Below are 16,816 nucleotides of genomic sequence, written 5' to 3' on the forward strand. Positions count from 1 at the left end.
CCGGAGCCCTTCTCCCCTCAGAAAGGGGCACGTCCTGGTCCCCCTGGTGTGATAGGGGGGTACACTACGTGATTAATTATTAGACACCTTTTTAAGATCGATTAAACGCGGCAAACGTCCATGCTGCTGTCTTTTAATTGCACCTTTTGTGCTATTCAGTACTGGGAACATTCCATTCAGTATTCTGCATGTTGGCTCCCATTTTGAACATTCAGTCGAAATAATTCTAAAAATATCTCTAATGTAGATATTGAATATAACGGGAAAAGTTCGTATCAGAAGCTGAACCGTCTTTTCAATCCAAAACATATTATTATTTGGATATCCGGGGGAAAAAATAAATGCTACATCGTCCATTGCTTATTAATGCAGTAACCTACTTTAAAACTAGTGATTTGCTCCTTAACATTCACTGTAAATGAAAACAAGACGGAGTCATTATCTGCTAAAAGCAGGAAATGGAGATCCTGACGTTGCCTCCTTATTGAGCGTTTAACTACTTCCTGTAAACAACATGTATTAAATTATCCTTAGCTCAAACATCACCACAGCCAAAGACGGCTTATTAAGGAGTGCAGGCTGGGAATCTGGCGAGCTCACTTCACAAGGGGCTGCTTTTTTACTCCAAAGTAAAGAGGAAACTAGTCAGAACTAGGTTGCATTTATAAATCGGTTTCCAAAGTAACAGCACAGTTTGGCCTGTTTGAAAAGAGCGCTCAATGGCACAACAGTGCCCTCAAGTGGACAAGTCGCCAAATATCTACTGTCATGATCAGAACTACGAAGCCCTTACCGGCATTTTACTTCCGTTAATGCATAATCAGCCCCTAATAATTATATAATGGTGCCTAATGGCTAAAATTCACATTTTGTCACGACAAAAATCCATGCATCTTATTTTAAAACCTTTGTATACGTTACACCTACAAGCCTGGCAATAAAAAATTAAAAGTCGTTAACTCAGCGGGTCTATGTTCTCATTGACTGCTGTGTTTTGGATGACTGTCAGCACTGCAGCTCGCACTTATGGAGGGAAGAAGCAGGCTGCTGAGATTATAATGGAGCGACCATCTTTCTGCCGTCTAATGCAGTACTAATGCAGTAGTAATTCATTGCATTTCTCATTAAAACGTTTACATACACTGCAAAACAAAAGATTGATTTTCTATACTAGGCAAATGGGTTGATTTAAAGTCTTTCGTTAACGAATATAAAAATCTGGTCTAAGAATTGCATATGATAAAAACAAACCCAACCAAAATACTGATTTAGTTTGAATACACTGTGCTGAGAAAATTCAATATATCCAAGTACTAATGGGTCTGTCATGGTTTGACACATTATTCAGTTCCTCGTTAACAAAATGTCGCCACGAGTAGGCTACCGTAGAGATGCTAAATATCTGACAAATGTTCCAGAAGGTGCTGTTAAACGCACAAACTTCTATACTGTGATCCTTTTAATGAAAAGGTGCAATAAAAAAATCATACAGTTATGGTACTAAAAATTTTAGGCTTAAGGACCTTGTTTCTAACATTGTGTAAAGGACAAATATGCGCCAAAAACCAGGACACAATGACAAGATGTACCGTTCCGATTAGTTATCCTTTAAGCATCCCATTGATTAAAAGATGAGCTATTATATAAATATGTAACATATAATTCTTTAGTTTTGTGATTTCTCTAATTTCTAATAATAAAGCGAATTTTCAGCATGTATTTCAACATGCTCATTTTCATGTTACAGACGTACTTGTATATATGTAAGCCTAGTTTGCAAAAGTATTCAGCCCATTGCTACTTTCTGGAAGCCGTCAGTCAAAAGTGCACCGTTTTTATCAGAATTTTATACCTTTTCCAAACTGCCTGTTGCAAATCAAGGTTTTTCCACCAAAACCAAATATCTTGCAAAATTGTTACCATGTTGTAGTCACATGACAGCAAGCCTTTGTCCGTATAAGACGCGTGACAGTATTGGCATGCGCACACTGCCTACCACCACGTTGCCGCTGCGGCTGCCATGACCGGACACCGGGGCTTCTAGAACTGAAGGACAAATTACAAAAGTACAAGTGTTCACAGAATAGAGGTTTACAATGTATGAAAGGGCTATAATTCATTTTACAGCAAAACCACGTCTATTCTGTCCTTGTCTGAATACTGATGCAGAGCATTTCTCTTAGTTTTTAAATGTATTTTGTCTTTTAATTCATATTTGAACATGTTTAAAATATTAAGTTAAAAAACTCTTTTAAAAAAGTCCACATATCAGTAATTCAACTAACGAGTAATTGCAAAAAAATAATTTTTCTGACGTACTCTATATATCTCGCAGCTGCTTAATTATCCCAGTCAGGGTTCTGAGTGACGCGCAGGCTATGTTGTGTCATATAATTATATAATATAAAATGCTATACAGACATAATACATAACTAATTCATTCAATTCCAGTTTAGGGAAGACTGCTTCTACTGAGCTGATAAAATGTTGCATATGTCAAAAAATGTAAACCCTACTCTTAGAATATTTATGTGAAGATTTCTGTATTCAGGTGGCTTGGTGGTGCAGTGGTTAGCACTGTTGCCTCTGACCTCTGGGACCCGGGTTTGAGTCTCTGCCAGGGTTCCATGTGTGTGGAGTTTGCATGTTCTCTCCATATCATCAGGGGGTTTCCTCCTGGTACTCTGGTCCACCCCCCAATCCAAAAACACGCTAAGGCTAATTGAAGTTACCAAATTTCCCGTAGGTGTGCATGCGCCCCATCCCGGGTTGTTCCCTGGCTTGTGCCCAGTACTGTAAGGATAGGCTCTGGACCCCCTGAGGAGGACAGGCAGTTTCAGAAAGTGGATGGATTTTTGTATGCCTTATAAAAATAAAGTACTGCTTTTATAAAAGAAAAACTGGCACTTCTTCAAATCAAAAGAGAAATTAGCCAAATGTTGTGTGATGCTGGATGCTTATCCGTGTTTCTGTACAATATTTACAGTAGTCTCCGTATATACATAAAAGTACAGTACTGGTGAGAGTCCCCAGGGGAAGCAGAGAGTTGGGGGTCTTTAGGGTGGCCCACTAGGGGGCGTCTGGTTACCCGAGGAAGCACCAGTAGAGCAGGAGAGAATAGCCGGCCTCACGCTCAAGCAAAGCAGCAGGTCCCTGAGGGTGACTCGAATGACACAGAATGAGAGGGAGAAGTAAAGAGCGTCAGCTACCCCTCGCAGCGGAGGGCTGTCAATGTGGGCCTGCATTTGGCCAGTGTAACACTCTAACATTTAGTGTCAATCAACACGCTTTTGGGAGGGAGCCTAATGTTAGCGTCGGCTTGGGCCGCGGTGCCAGCCCACGTTAACATCCAGGCGGCTGTGCCTGCTATTGCTTCGACGTTCGAGATGAATGGTCCCAGCGCGGCACAACAAGAAGCACTGGTTTTATGCCCAGCAATAAGAAATGGCAGAAGAGTCTGGAGCCAGCAGACAGACTGAAGCGAGGTTGAACGATGTGGCGGAGAGCACGGCCTGCTCTGCCATCAGTGTCGCTTGATGTTTCGCGCCACTCTGTGTTTTTTTTCCCCTTAATTATTTATTTTCGCTTTAGGCTTTATATACAGTGCTCAGCATAAATGAGTACACCCCACTACATTTGTCAGAAAACCTTTAGTTTCCTTTCAGAATCAACATTTTCTATGAGATACTATATTACAAAATACTCTCACAAATGTGGGCCATTGATTGCAAACAAGATTTGTTGATTTGCACACACAAAAAAGTGATTTTCCTAACAAATTCACTCAAGCCCATGTTGCAAAAATGAGTACACCCCAATTATAGTCTTAGGAGAAAAGCCACACTTAAGACTACAAAATTCTAATTAACAGGCATTCCACCACAGGTGAGTCTAATGATTCATTTAAGAGGTGTCCAGCAGACAGGTGACTATAAAAGGGCATTACGTAACAAAGAAAAGCCCTTCCCATTTCATGCTGTCAGCAATGGCTCCACATGGAAGAGAAATGTCACAAAATCTGAGAAAGGCAATCATTTCTTTACACAAAAAAGGTGAGGGCTACAAGAAGATCAGCAAAGCTTTACCTATCAGTCAAAATACTGTAGCAAAAGTGATCCAAAAATTTAAGAAAGATGGAAGTGCAACGATCTTACAGCGACGTCCAGGCCGTCCACGGAAGTTAACATCTCGAGAGGAGCGTCTGCTGATGAGAAGGGTTGAAGAAAATCGCCATGCAAGTTCACTGCAGTTAGCTAAAGTAGTAGAAAGCCAAACTGGAGTGACCGTTTCCCGTGACACCATACGGCGCACACTGCAGAGGAATGGCATGCATGGGTATCGTCCACGAAGGAAGCCTCTCCTAAAGCCCATGCACAAAAAAGCACGCCTAGAATTTGCTAGGGCCCATGCGGAAAAAGATGAAGACTACTGGGACTCTATACTCTGGAGTGATGAGACAAAAATCCCTGTTTTTGGAACTACTTGTTTCAAAACTGTATGGCGTCGTAAAGGTGAGGATTTCAAAGAAAAATGCATGGTGCCTACAGTGAAGCATGGTGGTGGCAGTGTCCTTATGTGGGGCTGCATGAGTGCTGCTGGTGTTGGGGAGCTGCATTTCATTGATGGTATCATGAACTCAACAATGTACTGCTCTATACTGAAGGAGAAGATGCTGCCATCTCTCCATGCACTTGGTCGTCGTGCACTTTTCCAACACGACAATGATCCAAAACACACATCTAAAGCTACTGTTGCATTTCTGAAGAAGAACAGGGTGAAGGTGATTGAATGGCCAAGTATGTCTCCTGATCTGAACCCAATCGAACACCTGTGGGGAATTCTGAAGCGACAAGTTGAGCATCACTCTCCATCCAGCATCCAGGCTCTAAAACAGGTTATTCTTGAAGGATGGAAAAAGATAGATGTTGCAATATGTCGCCAACTTGTTCATTCCATGCCTAGAAGACTTGGTGCTGTCCTTAAAAATCACGGCGGTCATACAAAATACTAGATGTAGTACTTTTTGTTGCGGGGTGTATTCATTTTTGCTTCAACCAATTTGAGTAAAACTGAAGATTTTGTGATCTAAGTTATATTATTAACCTTAATTTCATGTTATGGAGTTCAACAAGTGTTCAATAAAACTCAGCCTTGTGAAAATTTTGGAAGTTATTCTTTTGTTCATTGAGCTACTGATTACATTCGTACTTTTCAAAGGGGGTGTACTCATTTATGCTGAGCACTGTATGTAGATATTTAATGTGCACATTATATATTAATTATTCACGAAAAATATTGAAATGATGTTATATTACGGTGGCTAAAGGATGCCCTCTATTCAAATTGAGCTTCTTATGAAGTCCCTTATGGGGAAAACAGGCTTCACTCGACGTTGTTTCACAACCAAACATGATTTGTAAGAACGTACACCACATCGACGTGCTCTGCGAGGACCAGCTGTCGTGGTTTTGTATAAACACCGATGCTATGCCTGTCATCTAAGGCAGAGAGACTGTCATGTTATATGAAAAAGTAAAATCACGGAGGGACTGAGATTACAGCCCCGTCAAGTTCTCAATTTGAATGTCCATTGAATGAAATGACCATGCTGTCATCAAAAAGATGGATGAATAATGTACATCAGCTCCAGGCTCAGTTTCTGGACAGTCTGTCTTCCGTTTCCTCCAGGGCCCGATAGCAGTGAAGTCCGTGAGGTTTGCGTCGCGCTGCCTCACCTGCGCAGCCCCGGCGGCTGCACATTGTCTCAAGCAGAAACATGGAAACACGTCAGCCCTTTACACATACATCACTTGCAAACTGGTAACACCCAACTACTGGGGAACCCCAGTACAGGCACACAGACTCCTACCTCCTTTGCCTTACACTGTTCTGGATCCTATTGCCGAGACTGAGAGCAGAGAGAATACCAGCGTTGATTTTAATCATGTCTACATCTCATTTCTACACGGTCCTACAGTTGGCATGCCGCTATGAGGAATAAAGGTCACATTGATTGCATTAAGCGAGATTTACATAAATCATGAGTCTCCACCAAAGAATGAGATATTTTCACTGACATGGGGTCTGGTGTCTGATTCTAGATGACTCATGCTATGCAACATCTATCCATTTATCTTTTAACTGCTTACCCTGGGCAAGGTCATGGGGGAGGCCTGGAGTCCCAGGCAGAATAGGGGACTAGGCAGGGGCCCAGCCAGGAGGGGACGTCATGCTAAATACAGACTGCTAGTGGATCGTCTTAAACTTATTTACACAAGTACACTGAACTTTTTCTTCTGTGTTCAATAAAAACTAGTCTACTAAAATGTGAGAGCTGGTAGGTTCAGCTAGATGTGTAAATTTAGTGTTGAGTTTTTCGTTATTCAGCAACCACTAGCTACTGTTACTCAAAGCGCTCTAGTGATTTAGTGGTGGTGATGTAGTGTTAAAACCTTTCATGAAAATGTCCTGTTCCGGTTCCTTCTGCTTCTCAGGTCAATCGCTGACCTGATCATACTGGCCATTGTCCTTCAAGAAGGTGGGGAGAGAAGGCCTTTCTGGTCATGCCTGGACTGCTTTAGTGTCGCTTAGACTGGAGGTTCTCGGGTTACCTTAATACCCCTGATGTTCACCTTCGAGGAGAGGCCCGCATGCTGGGCAACCTCGGACACCTCTATGAGGTTCTGCAGTCACTGCTCAGCAGCATAAGAAATGAAGGTGATCACCTCTAGGCTGAGCTCTGTGATTCCATACTCTTTACCTGCAAACACAAGAAAGGGTTTTATTGTCAGCATTTTCAAGGCATACAATGTAATAGGGCAGTGTTTCCCAGTCCAGTCCTCAGGGACTCACATCCAGTCGACATTTTTCCTCCCACAAGCTCCCTGCACAGTCCACATTTTTGCTCCCGGGAGCTGGGAGGGAGCAAAAACGTGGATTGTCTGTGGGTCACATAGCCGGGATTAGGAAACACTGCCCTATTATATTGTATGCTTTGAAAATTCTGACTGTAAAGCCCTTTCTTTGCACTATAGTAGGGTCAAGGTGAAAAAGAGGATGAATGCCCAGTCACTCATGGAGGAGGAGAAGTAACTTACTACAGTGCATTTAAAATTCCCTCCACTGAAGGAAGTGACATCATGTGGTGTTTGGTCATGTGACCTTGCTGAGCGATAGTGGTTTTGTCAATGGGTAACACAGTCGACTGAGATTTCTGGATCACACGCAAAATGAATACTTTAATGCGTATTAATGTGTCAGATTTTCATATTTTTCATATTTTAAATTCCAGTATAGCATACAGATTTTCTGCAAAATAAATGATGGAACGTGTTGACTTTTTTTGTATTTATATTTACATTAAAAAGAAGTATGCCCCAATAAAAGGTTGATCACTGCTTGAAGTGAATATTTAGTAAATTTTATGAAAACAACCTGTGGACATGACATGTACTTCTAATTTTAGAACAACTTAAAGTTTCTTCAAAGACACTAACTTATGGAAAACCAGACTCTAAGTCTTTTCTATAGCAGTGCGAAGCAATAAGATTGAGCCACAATATTAACACATAATGTGTTTTGGAATTTTTTTCTTAAGACACGGCTGAGCTTGGGGCGGCTGTCCAAGTGTAACGGGAAGGCAGTACCTCAAGTAAGAGCTGCTCCTAAAGCACAAGCCCTGCTGCTTGCTTTGCCTGAATACACCTGAAGGACCCCCCCACCCCGTCTTTCAACTTGTGCTTTTGCGTCTCGGAGGCCGGGGGCTGGGACTGGGCGTCTCACTCCTGGCATCCGGCCTCATTTCACCTGCGAGACCAAAGCAGGCACAGAGAATTTCAACTTTCCTTTGTTCGTGCTTCAAGAATGTGTATCAAGACCTCCGAATTTAATTAGTGATGGTCTTTTATTTTTAAATCATTTAAATATTTATAAGTATGCCATATGAATGGACTGCTTTTTTCCACGATATTTGTCATGTGGGACTTAAATTGCATCAGATTACATATAAAAGAGGAAACTATGATAAACACTCGCAATGAGGGAGGCTGATTTCTTTCCGGACATTTTCATGGGCGGCTTGGCTGTGGGTCTCACCTGTATGAAGATGCGTGACCATCTGAGGAGGCTTTAGAGTGACGCAGCTCTGGGGCTGGCGGACCTCACCACCACCCCTGGAGCCTGGGAGTGGAGGATCTAGCACAGAGGCTCAGACAAGCATCCCTCTCTTGGCCAAACAAACCAGGTGACACCTAGGGATGGGAATTGAGAACCGGGGCCTCTTGAGGATCGGCTCTGAATTTTCAAAGGCATTGGAATCGTTCACCTCTGAGTTTATCAATTCCTTTATCAATGCTGGCAGGTGTCCATTGACTGCAAATTAACAATGTCATACACCTGCGTCTAGTGTTGCTATAAAAATTTGTCATCGTGGCAGAGAGCAAGAAGCAGAGTTATTTGTCAGTCGTTTTTCTAAGCTGTATCAAGACATGCATTATAATTTTACAGGCAGTAATGGAGCGACAGATAGACTCCAACTGGGTGGTCATGGTTCTGTAGTTGCTGGTCTTGCTGCACTTAAGTCACTGACCTGTAGGCAGTATCCTGTTCGGGATGTCAGATAATTAAGCAGTTGTATTGACACTGAAAACCTGTGCAGGTGTATTTGTTTCCTTATAGAAAATTGGGTCAGAAATTGATAAGGTAGTTGATACAACGTGGGCAGTGGCTTAATGGTTAGGGATGTGCACTTGTAATTGAAACATTGCTGGTTTGAATCCCTGACCAGCAAGGTACTGCCCCCAAGCACTGCTCCCCGGGCGCTGAATTAGTTGCCCCCTGTCACATATGGGTTAAATGCAGAGGACACATTTTGTTGTTGTGTGTCAACAATGATCACTAAATTCCAATTTTAAAGAATCAGATCAATAAGCATAATTGATAATGTCATTGGTCTCAATGAATCTTATCAATGCCCATCCCTAGTAACAGAACAAGAACGGAGTCCCTGCTTTGATGATGCGTTTGGTGCCTAAATAAGCCAGCGTTGCAAAACAGGAGATGCACAGCTGTCTGACAGTGGTGGTTACCCAAAGTGCAGACTCGGGGGGGTTCGCTGATAATAGGCTGGGGGAGGGGACTGAGGACCGTGCTGCACTCTAGGGGGTTGCTCAGCACCACACGGGAGTCAGCGAGGAGCTGACAGGCTGAGGGGGGGGAGCTGCTGATAACTCTGCTGGATGGAGGCAGTGAAGGTGGGGGTCATTTGTCGCAGCACGGGGGGGACACAGCTCAAACCTCCCAGTCACTTTATAATGTCAAGGCCACCATCTCGTCATGCAAAGCCAGTTCAAAGTTTTTGTGCAAATAAGTTAACGAGAAATATTCGGTTCAGTATCCTGTGAGACGAGTTTTATAATTCGTAGCTTGTAGCGGTGGTTTGACTTTTAACCTGGGTTAACTTTTGGAAAGGGAGGATGTATGGCTGGGCTGGGAATACAGCTCCTCGTGTAACCTGCTGGTGAAATCCTCAGCTTCGATTTTTGCTTGCTGCACATATGAGAAGCAAAGCGGTGCTGGTAAGCGAGGTGGAGTTATGCTAACACTCTATTCAGCTGGGGGCAGCCTGTGAGAGCTGGAGAGATGGACCTACCACAAGATTCTTCACGAGGTCTTTCATGCTGACTGCTGTCTCTGAGGACTGTTTGCCACTCGAGGCCAGCCTTATGAATGTGGAGAGGAACTTTTTGCATTTCTTCACATGCTCCAAGGTTTCCTGCACAGAAAAGCATATATGTATGAAGTTTTACAAAGCTAATTTTAACTAGAATGTGACAATTAGGTAACACCGAGAACAAATGAATATTAAAGGATCACGGTACAATATTTTGTTTTTAAAATGTACAGAGGATGCACTACATTTTTACATGTCATTCAATGCAGACACTGGAAAAAACTGAAACATTAATTGCCAAAAGCTGTTCTAAAAATGTATGGATTTTATTTATTGTTGGGTTAGTTGAGGTGTTATGGGGAAAACGTGCCCATGTTAGGGGAAAACGTTGGGGTTTATGATGCTCCAGTAATGGCCACTAGGTGTTGCCAGTGAGTTAATGCATCAACCCATTAGAGAAGGGTCCAGCTGCAGACGCCTGTAGAGTGGAGCTCCACCGGAAATACGTGACCTCAACTCTGTGTTACAGCAAATAAACCCTAACCTTAACCTTAACCTTAACCCTAACCGGTACCAGTTTTTACGCCAGTGGAAAACTGACACAAAAGAAGTACCATACTTTTGGTACTTTATGAAAGTACGGTACCTGATGCGGTGGAAAAGTGCCCTAAGAGACACAGGCCACACAGGTCTGCTTACCTAGATAATACCTACATATTGGTCTCAAACCTGCAAGTCCACCCTTAACATGAGGAAATCTGTCGCAATGCGTTTTGGCTTCCCTGGGCCAATTTTATAAAACCGAACAGGCTCTAGACCATTAGGCTACAGTAAGGATTCCTCTCCACAGTGCCATCTAGTGCCCAATACTCCAAATAACTATTCCATAACTATTTGAGCTGTCTGCAAATAACAGAAAATAGTCCTTGGGGGATAATGGGCAAAGTAGTGCACAATAAATATGAGCCTGCACTTAAGGAAAGTGTTTAGTACTGGTTTACCAGGATCATAATGCAGTGGTTTCTATAGGGGTCAATAATTAAACTTATGAATAAAATTTGATGTAATAAATACAAAACAATTTGAGCAAATTCTCAGTAGTAGCATTGAGCAATGTACGTTTAATGTGAATGTGCCAATGCACCAATGTGAATATGAATGACTTAACATGTGCGAGTGATGCTATACTACACAAACAGATGCTACTTTTACAGTTGTTTGACAGCAGCAGCCAAATTCTTATACCGAGTCTCCAGTACAATCTGTCACGATCTTGAGATATGAGGATGGCAGAGTCAACTTGTACTTGAAGTACTGAACTGTTAATTACTGATAAGTAGATCTAATTATATGAACGTCAATATCACTCGCCTGATTGCTGAGCTAATTCATGGACTAAGGGCAAATGGACTGTATAATACCTCCAAAATTTCAGGACGGGTATGTTAATTATAACATGACAATACTCAATTAGTTAATTAGTTCCTGGTGGCGTCAGTGTTCCAGAATGGAATCATTGACAACGAATGGCAATCATACAATGATAAAGGCTTAAGCCAAGCCGTCTGTGATTTGCACCAGATAGCTTTGCAGGCATAATAATAAAGACTAAAGCCTGGCTTGAGCATGCTAATATTTTCTTGAGTGCATTGATACATTTTAGATATCACAAAAAAAAACTAAAGCTATGACATTTATTTCACACAACCTGTTTATAATTTGTACCAATACTTCAGCTTCTTCTCTATATCTCTGCTCACTGGCCAAGTCCTGAGCACCATCTCTGGAATCAGAAGCACTTTGCTTACCTAGAGCACTGGGGGCCTGTTCTGTGTGTTGGTCAGACAGGAATCTTGTTTGATAATGATAGGAGGTCCCATGAACCTGGATCACCAGTGAGGATTGTCTCTCATCACCTCACTACCGCAGTTAGGGGCGACTTGACAATCCACTGGAAATTCAGATACATCACTCAATGGTATTCAGAAGGGCCTCCTTCCAGAACCTACTCCTTACTAATAAGTATGTCATTGTGACTTTTCTCAACCTCCATGAAGGTTATGTATGGTAAACACTAGGCTTATGAATCACTGAAGTCAGAAATCACCATTACATTATAATTTGCCCTCATTAGATAATAACAAGCCGGTTCAACTCCAAACACTATTTGCACAAGAGTAAATTTCACGGCTGCAAACTAAAGCAAGAAGTTATTTATACCGATTGCAAAGTGATTTTATTTTTTAAATTTGGGGAAGAAATACCATCTCTTTTAGTAAGTTGAACTTCTGTATATTTCCTCTGTATATTTAAGATGCAAATGGTCAATTCCATGCAAAGGTCAACATGGAATGATGAAGTTGCTATCACAGGAACATAACATTTTTTAAAATGTTCACTTATGTATATGTTCAGTCACATTTCACTGTGTGCAACTACTCTGATGTTAAAGAAAATTTCACCATACACAGAACTATCTGATACATTTTATTCATTTGTTTTTTTTAATAATATTCTTCATAAGAATGAGGATTTTTATTTAAAAAAAAGACGTGTGGCTCTGAGACTAGGGGTCTGTGCCAGCAGTCTGAAGGTTGCTGGTTCAAATCCCGTGAATTTATTCCATTGGGCATTTGAGCAAAGTCGTTATCCTGCAATTGCTTCGTCCTGGGTGTGAGGTTAATCTACATCCAGCCCTGTAAGGAGAGCCTCCAACTTACAGGGAAAGCTTGGAGGTTGGTGGCAGACCTGGCACACCAGCCACCGGGAAAAAAACCGCACAGTGGTCCATTCAGACTAGTGTGGTGTTGAGGTATCGCCTGCCGCATGCTGCACTCAGGTTCTCATGCCTGAGGTGGTTTGTCATGTGGTTGGTGCAGAAATGCACTGTAATCAGAGCATGATCCTTACCTTACGTTCATAGCAATGCAAGTAATTTTGGGTTTAGAGGGTTTTCTCATTCATCATCATTTTTTTCATTACCATTTCAAATAGATTAGAATAGGGATACTTTATTCATCCATATGGGGAATTATCAGGGGGACAATCAGGTGGGAGTCAGCTTTGGGGTCGCAGTGCAGAGTCAGCCAGCATACAGCTGCGCGAGTCTGAGAGAAACTCTGAGAGAATGAGACTCTGGGAGAAAATGATAAAGTTAGAGCAAAGAATGAGAGGAGGTGGAGGGTCTGACGTCCAATAAAAACGCTTGGCGGTAGTTTGACCGTGTGTGTGTGTGTGTGTGTGTTTTTCCTCATGCAACCGTTTGTATTATATCAGTGTAGGTCAAATCCCGATCAAGTGTATGGGGCCGCACTTTTGTACATCCCGGTAGGTCATCCGGGTCATCTCTAATAACTTGAACCATAATTTTGTCTCCCATAAAAACCATCCGCAGATATTTTTATTACGTCGAGCGGGGTTTTCCTCCTTACCCTACGTGCCACGCTCGCATAGTTTTCCTCCTTTGGTAAAGAGGCACATCAAGGCCTTACCATACTGTAGTTTGTATACCTTTAAACATTAACAAAAACAGTAAATGTCTTTTCTTTAAAATTTACAAGTCTATTTCTGTCTGTTTTTTCGCGATAAGTTAGTAAACGACTAAGTTAGGGTGCTTTGGGGTTTGGTCACCCATTGCGATCATCAACCTAAAGTTAAACTCTAAAGCCCCCCCCTCCCCGATCTCCGGGGTGTGTGTGTTTGTGTGCATGCGCATTAATAAACATTTACTGAAAAACGTATTTATTCAAATATCTAAGACTTTATTCTGTCGAAGTTTTTAAAAATGTGTTTTGATGCATGTCACTAAATGCTGCTTAATAGTACCTAACCGGGGGTGCCCCCCCAGAGACAGTTGCTAGTCCATATAATTTCGCACTTAAAACATGACAGGGCTTTTGCCGTTAGAAAATAACACATTGACAAACACAACAAATGTTTTTTATCCCTTAAATTATTAAAATAACTAAGGTATTAGTCTAACAAAGTTTTTTAAATGTTTATGAAGTACGTAGCTAAATACTGCTCACTAGTTCCTGCATCTATTAAATTAATAATGCGCTGGGTGTATTTTATTGAAAATAAAACTAACAAAATACAACTAAATTATTTTATTAATTAAATCTTATTGGCTTAAACTTTATACTAATTTGTCATACGACCGTTTAAGTTACGGCACTTTACCCTGCTGATTAAGCAATTGAAGTTAGATACTTCATCCAGCCCCACAGGCCCGCAGCGGGGCGCCCGGGGCTATGCTAGAGTCCCAGAGCTGTGGTGTTGAACATCGACTTTTATTTCAATTAGAAATATGTTATTTTGTACTATTTACGAATAAAACAGATTAACAAATAGACGTAATGTGCTTTCTGCCGGGGGTGGGAATGCTGTCTGTCTGCTTCTCACACTCAGGACCAGCGGTTAAACGAGATGTTACAGGCATTCTGCAACAATTTGTAAACCGGCGGCCATTTTGTTTCATTGACGCTTCCTTCTCATAGGCTTATCGCTCACGGCTCCAAAAGCTCTTGCGCCGACGCCCCGTTTCCCATTGCCGCGGACATTAGCTGACCGACATGTCTAGACATGCAATACACACAAATCCCCCCTAAAAACAGGATTGCTGTGTTTTTACCGTTATAAAATAGGACATTTTGTTAATACAAACGCTTGCGTGAAGAAAAACACATACACGGTCAAATTACCGCTAAGCGTTTTTATTGGACGTCAGACCCTCCACCTCCTCTCATTCTTTGCTCCAACTTTATCATTTTCTCCCAGAGTCTCATTCTCTCAGAGTTTCTCTCAGACTCACGCAGCACGGCTCTCAGCTCTCCGGCATCAGACTCGCGCAGCAGCACAGCTCTGTTGGAGTTAGACTCCACCGAGTCCGTTGATGAGGAAAAGATGCACTCTGGAGGCGAAGGATAGTTGCACGTCAGCTCTCTTTATTTGTTGTACAGATCGATCCGGGAGCCACTCTCAGATGCACAAAAGTACACACAGAGGGAAGCTCTCTCTCTATGGTCAGTGTCTGGTTTTTATAACCCAAACAGGGCGTCTGCCCTTCTTGTTGGTGCCGTTCCGGTTGGCGTAACATACAACTATTGTTTGGAGAGTTCTGGCGTTAGTCCCCACTCTCTTCCTGTTCTCTTATCTTGTTATGTTGCAATTCCGCAGCATCAGCTTAATGTCACCCTGACCCTATCCGTGTACCCTCGGCTTTCCGAAATTTACCCAGCACCCCCCCCCCCTTCTCTTCCTGCCTATGTTCCAGTTTGTTCCCATTTCTCAGGGTGACAAAGTTTAGCACAGGGCCTAGCTGCCTTCAGCTCTCAGCTCTCCGGCATCGCTCTCTCCGAGTCCTTTGCGGATTCTCCAAAGCCCGGGACCTTACCACAGCACCGCACCAGACACAGCGTACGCTCACACTCCATCAGCTAACCCACCCGCTCAGCCCCCACACCCCGGCAGCGCCCGACAAAACCCCACACTCATAAGCACTCATAAGCCTGTCCCGTCCCTCCAGTTCCTCTTCTACCGTGACCATCTGTCTGCTCACCACACACCCTGCAGCACGTTTTGCTTCCTCATCTGCTGCTTGATTTCCTTCTGCTATCACTGTCCCTGACCCCTCGTGTCCTTTGCATTTCACCACTGCTACTCTCTCAGGAAGCATCAATGCTTGCGCTAGCTCTCTCATATCTGCCTCGTGCTTAATCGGTTTGTTTCCTGCAGTTAAGAATCCAGCTCTCAGCCACTGACCGAGTTCCACATGCACAGCCCCCACAGCATACCCTGAGTCTGAATAGATGGTGACTTTTTTACCTTCTGCTAATTTCAGCGCTTTGATAACTGCTCTGATCTCCGCTCTCTGGGCCAATTGGGCCCCCTCCAGTCTCTCTGCTTTCAGCGTCCTAAATCCCAGGCCCTCTTTCACTACCACTGCAAGTCTTGCTTGCAAGCCTCCGCTCTCGAGAACAACATCCATCAGTAAACCACTCCTCTGTTCCTTCTATCTTTTCGGCTGCGAGGTCCTCCCTGACCTTCTCCTCTTTCCTGACCCTTGCCTTGCATTCGTGGGGTTCTCCTCCCCCCATTCGATCAGCCATGCTGATGCCTTCATGGACATAAGTTAAATTGGGTGCTTCTAGAATTTTGCTGAGCCTCTGCTGTCTTAGAGACGTCATTGTGAACGTTTATGAGTTCACATAGGCCACCACACTGTGCGTGGTCAGGATGTGTAGGGCATGGCCCATCACAATGTGTGCTGTTTTCTGTGGAGTCGAGTTTCGAGTTTGGTGCTAATATACATTAGTACCTTTCTCTCTCCCCCCTTTTTCTGAAGCAGAACGGCGTTCACGACGTCTTCAGTTTCAGAAACATCTAGATGCAATGGAAGAGAATAATCGGGTAGTGCCAAATCAGCTGCTTGGGCTAACCTTTGCTTGAGAGTGATGAACGCCTCCTCTGCAGGCTAATCCCACATCCGAGTGGCGCTGAGGCTCCGCAGGCCATGGGGCCGCACCAGAGCCCTCAGGGGTTACGTCAGACCTGTGTAATCGGCAATGTACGTTCGACTGTAGCCTGCAAGTCCCAGAAAGGACAGCATGTCCTTCACAGTGATGGGTTTAGGGTGACTCAGGATGGCTGACCGATGGGCCGGAGAGAGCCCTGTCCCCTTACCAGATAGGACCCTCCCCAGGAAGGAAACCACCGTCCTGGCCACCTGCAACTTGTCCTTACTGACCTTGAATCCTCTTTCTGCCAGTCAGAGGAGCACTGACCGAGTCGCCTCTGCAGTTGGAGCCACCATAAGCAAGTCATCGACGTACTGGACGAGGGTGACCCCATCAGGGAGAGGGCAGCCCTGCAACAACTGCTTCAACACCTGATTAAAAATCCCGGACGAGTCCCCAAATTGTTGGAGTTAGACTCCACCGAGTCCGTTGATGAGGAAAAGATGCACTCTGGAGGCGAAGGATAGTTGCACGTCAGCTCTCTTTATTCTCAGCAAAGATTGCAATCCGGGAGCCACTCTCAGATGCACAAAAGTACACACCAAGGGAAGCTCTCTCTCTATGGTCAGTGTCTGGTTTTTATAACCCAAACAGGGCGTCTGCCCTTCTTGTTGGTACCTTTCCAGTT

At 43.3% G+C, this 16,816-nt stretch overlaps 1 long non-coding RNA gene across 2 annotated transcripts; it reads right to left on the minus strand.

Annotated features, from left to right (window-relative positions):
• Positions 1-5,251: 5,251 nt before the first annotated feature.
• LOC125744404 (uncharacterized) lies at positions 5,252-16,466 on the minus strand. 2 transcript variants are annotated; one of them, XR_007398365.1, is made up of 5 exons: positions 16,419-16,466; positions 9,650-9,772; positions 8,095-8,249; positions 7,647-7,806; positions 5,252-6,760 (listed from the first exon to the last, which is right to left on the minus strand). It is a non-coding gene; the product is annotated as an uncharacterized LOC125744404 (long non-coding RNA). The 2 variants fall into 2 exon arrangements; XR_007398364.1 differs by lacking the exon at positions 5,252-6,760 and having other exon boundaries at positions 7,289-7,806.
• Between the last annotated feature and the right edge of the window lie 350 nt (positions 16,467-16,816).

Source organism: Brienomyrus brachyistius, chromosome 6, assembly GCF_023856365.1.
Source record: "Brienomyrus brachyistius isolate T26 chromosome 6, BBRACH_0.4, whole genome shotgun sequence".
NCBI classification, from domain to species: domain Eukaryota; kingdom Metazoa; phylum Chordata; class Actinopteri; order Osteoglossiformes; family Mormyridae; genus Brienomyrus; species Brienomyrus brachyistius.